The following is a 6,003-nucleotide window of genomic DNA, read 5'->3' as shown; positions in this document are numbered from 1 at the left end:
ACTGCTCAGGATCCCGATCTTGGGGGGCGAAGGCTGACCGGACGTGTGTGGCGCGTCGGTGAATGAGAGTGGGGGTTGGGCTAGTCGAATTCTAGTCGGGCCAGCCTCGGTTGTGCTACTACCTGCTATAGGACTTGGACCATTGTGGGCAATTCTCCTACTTACTGAGTGAACAGGTCGAACTGCTCCTTGTCTACAGGCACAATTGGCTATTCCAGTAGAACAAATTTGGGAGTCTGTTTCGATGGAGCAGGTTCGAAGCTCTGTAATGACCTTCGGAAAGTCAGAGCGCTGCGTTGCGGAGCATGTGACATGCCACGGGTTCCTCGCTACTTCATGTTGGTCGTCTCTCCCTTCGATTGAGGTTGATGTAGCTAGGGGTTGGGCCCTTCCTTTAGTGCCAATCAATTGTCACCGTATTCAGACCAAGTTAGGAGCGAAACTCGGACGACCTTGCGGTCGACTGGAGACGGGTTAGACAGGCTGGTTAAGGCATTCGACGCTGGACTCCTATGTTGGGTGGCTTTCAAGAAGACTACTTGCAAAAGGATTTTTAGCAGGGGACCTTCTAATGCCTAAGTCAAAATAACAAGGCAATAGTATGAAACGAAGAGATTTGAGTAGAGTGAGGGCTCGAAGAGAAGAGTAGCGTATTGCATGTTATTGCGCATTTAAGGTCCCTCGGATTGCTCTCCTTATATAAGGAAGCCAATTTGTCATTACCTAAGCCAACATGGCGTGCAATGAATGAAGGGAGAATTTTTCGAGTTGTCCGATAAAATTGGACTCCGGGCATGAAAAATTAGTTTTAAATTTTTTATTTATAACAATTATAAATATTAAATATACTAATATGTAAAACATACCTCGATCCCACAGCGGAAGTTGGATGAGGTATGCCGGATCTGGATCTGGATTCCTGAAGGTAGCTCTGCAAGGCCTGGATCTGCAGGCCTTCTACTTCGCACGCATGTCGAGCTTTGTAGGAAGGTAGGATGACTTTGATATTCGTGCAAAACACCTTTTGCAAAAGGGACCCTAGAAGAAAAGAAACTCCCTTTTTCTTTTCTTCTCTTTCTTTTTCTTTTCCCTAACAGCAAATCATTGTTTTCTTTTCTCTCCCGTTTCTTCACGGCACGCCCGAGAGCAGTGACGCCTGAGTTTGATCCCGACCACAGAGGAAGAGGGAAGGCATGAGAGAACACCGGATTTGAGCCAGACTCCGTACCACCAGAGAGAGAACTTCTTCCTGTCTCTTCTTCTTCTTCACTGAATCAAGACTACCTCTCTCTGTCTGAGTTTTCTTCCCAAGAAAAAAAATTCTCTCTTCTTCTCCTTCTTTGAGGAAATGGTGGCCTACAAATAGGCCAATGCTGAGAGGAGTTAAGAGGCGTAATTGGCCGAGCGTTATTGTATTCATTCATTTTCTAATATGAATGAATTTCATAACGTTTGTTTCAAAAACAATCGTAGGAAAAAAACAGTGATTATTGCCAATAACTGTCGTATTTCAAAAATCAAATTAAACTAGAATGTAGCCAGTTCAAAACCAGACATTCTAGTCCAAACGGCAATCCAAATGGAGTCCGGATGGAGACATGGCGTGGCTTTGAAGCATCGGCGGAAAGTCCTCTATTTTTTGCCAGGCTTTCTCTCATCGCGGCTCAGAGGACACTTCTTAAGGGTCCATAGCTTTTATCCATCACGGCTCATAGGGGATGCTTAAGGGTCCATGGGAGCTTAAGGGTCCACGGGTCCATGGGTTATTTAAATTGGGATTGGGTCAGCAGTTCAATCAATTGGGTTAGCCTACTTGGTTTTAAACCAAAGTGATAGTCCAATTGAATGATTTTTGACCAAAAAAAATTCCACATGAGTCCGACTCATGGGAGGTTCAATTGGGTCCAGTCTCGGCTCGATCGAAGTCCGACTTAGATCAAAACAAATACGAAATTAAATTCCAATTAAATCATGATCGAGCCCAATTACTCTAATTGAGACCTAATCAAACCCAATTTCAATAATTGAGTCCTGATCAAGTTCAATTACATTAAATGAAACTTGATTGACCCTGTATACAGACTTAATTAGTTGTCCATCCATAAAATTTAGCATGTACCTCATGTTCAGTGCTAGCTGAATATAGATAGAACCAAATTCCAAATGACCCACAATTTAATTCTTAATTAAATTGGGTCAAGACCTTCCTACTTAGCTTGACTAATGTGCGTGACTCTGATAGATTCAAATACTAAGCCGGTAGTACATGGACTACTCCATGCACTAATCGAGGTGACCATCTAGCAATGATACCCGACATTCGGATAGGTTGAATATGCAAAGCAATATTTAGGAACCTAGACGTATGGTTATTGCATAATTCATCCCTATGACCATCGATGCTCAAGATGACCTCAGAGTGGACTGTCAAACTCTGGGTCCGGTCATCCATAGTGTATTTCAAATAATTAAATCAAGTGACCTATCACTTGGTTTACCCTGACCAAGGTTTTACTGAATTGAAATACAGCCAGACATCAACTTTTATAATTTGGAGCGGTCAATCCGATCTTGACTCATACATAGACTTCGCGAGTACTTGATTGCACCCAGCATCCTTCCGATCTCTGAATTAGAAATTTAGGTCGTTTAGTGCCAAAGTATAGTGAGTTGCTTGCAAGTCACCGTGACAGTCTCAGGTCTAAGGGGTACTTATGCCCATACGTTTTGCTAGCTAACTCCCGACAGTGGAGTGCTACGCAGATGAGTCACTGTTCAGTGACGATGTACTCCTACATCTCATCTGTATGCCATATAGTGTCTCCACACTCTTTGGTTTAAAAGGACAAACAACTAAATGGCACATAACGATCTATACTTAACATAGCTAGCGTCCAATTGACAGCTCTTCATTTAGTTGCGAACTGGTTTAAGGACTAAACGATAAAACCTCATTTATCCACTAAATTAGTCCTAAGGACTTCATCACAATGCACAGGAGTTCAATTTGAAGATGTAACACTTGTGATGAATAAAAAAATGCCAGAATAAATTTTTATTCATTTTAATAAAATATATACATACACCAATTTCTTACAATTAAAAAATTGGCTTTAGGACACAATTCCCAACAATGAAGGCCAGACAATGGTCAGTGGTATGGCCGCGGCGTGGGTATTAATTCATGTATGCTGCAAAGTGCGCTAGTGGGGCGCAGGATGTGATGTCATCGTGACTGCGGATTGCCAGAAATGTAAGTTGTTGGGGCTGTCAACCCTTGGCGACGCGTGCCGATTGTTCTCCATGGCTCACAATTCCTTGGTTAGAGCCAAAGCCGTTCATCGAGCCAAAGCCGTTCATCTTGGTTTACGTCCGAGGACAGAAAGGTCGATCAAGCCTTAGGTCGAGGTGTTGAATATTTTCCTTATGAGAAAGAACTCATAAACTTCTATATTAGGATATTTGAAGTTTAGAAAATTTCAAAGGAGGAAGAAGAGAGACACTTTTAGACAAGAGACAAATATGAAATATAACACATTTAAATAATTAATTAGGAACTAATAACTTTTTAAGTTTTTTAAAATTAAGATTCAATTACTATATCCCAAATCTAAAATTTTTAACACCCATGTGCATCTGCACATACATTATAACTAGGAGGTATAAAATCATGAACATTTCTAATTATATTGGATATCTCTAGAAAGAGAAAAAAGTAAAAAATATCTTGGACCTTATGATTGTTTTAATAGTGTTGATAAATTTGATCTTTTTAAAGAATATAACTATGTTGATAAAAATCCTAGGTGTGGATGTCATCTACTTTGAAAGAGATTCTGCCATGTTGATCGGGTGGATCGGGGGCCAACACGGAACTTACGTTGGACAACTGCTGCTGCAGGACTTACACAGGTTATCGAGATGTTGTAGCACCTTTCGGACTACTCATGTCTACTGGAAGGCGAATAGGGCTGACTGGGTCGTTTTTTTTGTTTCTCAGCATTCAGATGAGATTCTTAGGGAGAACCACGAGATTGCTCCTTTTTCTCTTCGTCATTTTTTTTTTTTGACTTTTTTTGATTGTGCTCATACAAGATTAGTGTGAGCCACTGTTGTATCAAAAAAAATAAGGTAAAATAAAAGCCTACAAGTTCTATAAATACTTTTTCCCAATAAATCATTTTTTTGGCTGTAGTACATTATAGTTATTTTACTATGCTGACACACTTGATCTTTTCATCAAACATAACTATATTGATATGTGCCTGCAAGTTTTACAAGTATTTTTAATATAAAAACCCTCTCCCTTCTTTGTACCATTTATTTATTGTAAGTATGCTGCATACTAAATATCTTACCGTCGGTTGCACTTTAAAAGGAGTCCCTCGGGTCCCTCCTTTGCTCTAACCTTATCGGAAGCCAACATTAGGGCTTATTATTTTAGTTGCCAGAGCAAACTAGTTGGAACGGTCACATTTCACTATTTGCTCCAACATATGAAGTCCCTTACTATATATTTTTGCTGCAGCCCTTTTGTCATTCCTTCTTTATTTTTTTCAAAGACATTTGTCATGTGTTCAAATCTTGCCGGTTTGGTGCACTTCCTATGGACCCCTGTTAATGACATCAATTTGGAGCAAGGATCAAAAATTTGCAAACAAACTCCTACAAAACTTCAACATCACAAACATGCCGTTGCTTTTGGATAGCCACAGAGACACTATTGGCAAAAATCAAATCATTTACGTTAAAACTCATCCATTCATAGGCTTTTCATTAGGGGTTTATCTACAATATCGTATTTTTTATTAGGGCCCAGTGTGAGATGCCAGAATAATAATCTCCACCTAACTATTGGACCACCATCACAACTAAGCTTATTATAAATTGCATCCTTGCCCTTAAAAATTAAAGGAGAGCTCATGAGCAAAGTTAGCCCATGTTATCACATGCAAACTCAAGAATCCAAAATGGTAGACTTGTACTCAATTCTTTTAGATGAAACCTAAATTGGATCTATGCCGCCAATCATAACCATTCATTTTCATAGATTTGATTTAACAAGTACTTATTTCGATGCGCCGCTACAGAAATAGGTGGTGATGGGGGGCAAAATGGATTGTTATGTTCACAACATACGACCATCCAATTTCAGCCAAATAGATATCAGCATTGAAGTAGGTCAGATCTCAATCCTGTTGAACACCAATCCAACTTCGGACCCTACAAAAGTCCGAACAAACGAATTTAAACCACAAGAGATGGCATGCAACCATTTGGTGCACCCGTTCCACAAACGCACTGGTTCTCTTTCACGGCGGTCCCCGTGCGTTCCTCTTTCAGCTCCACATCCATTTCCGCCTGTAATTAGTACGTTGCAATAATTACTGAGTCGACGCGGAAAATAGCTAACTCGGTGAGTCAAACCGGGCGCGTCGCGCTTCCACGACCTCCAGGATGTCGCGGTAGGCGTGAAGGGAGAAAGAAATCCAAAACGGGACCAAAGAGGCGGTTGGGGTTCTCCTTTACTTTGGATTTTTTATTATTCTTTATAAAAAGGAAACTTTTAATTTCATGCCTTTTTTTATAGAAAAAAAATCAAACACCTTTCCTGTCTAAATAATATAAGAAAAAATATTTATAATTTGTATGACACAGTCCCTTGATTCAAGCTTCTTTAATAAAAATTTAAAATAGAGAAAAATTTTCGGCTAGATTCTTTCCTTATTTTTATTTATGAAAAATATATTTTGAAAAATACACTTTGTTTTTTTTTTCTCCTTTCAATTAAGTTATTAACATATTAGATTTTTGGAAAGATACACTTCTTCTTTTATTTATCTCACCCTGGACAATTCAAAACAAAGGGTGGACCTATTACTTCCCCTAATTTTGTAGAGAGAAATTTAATTTCGACCAAAGGTCCAATGAAATAAAAGACCTTCTCTCTCGGTGTCACTTCCCAATTTAAACCCTCCAAACCCCAATCGAGCCATGTATATA

Source organism: Phoenix dactylifera, chromosome 8, assembly GCF_051530095.1.
Source record: "Phoenix dactylifera cultivar Ajwa chromosome 8, Ajwa_hap1_PhDact_Kaust_v1.1, whole genome shotgun sequence".
Classification (NCBI taxonomy): Eukaryota; Viridiplantae; Streptophyta; class Magnoliopsida; order Arecales; family Arecaceae; genus Phoenix; species Phoenix dactylifera.
Note: the sequence above shows the minus strand (reverse complement) of the source record.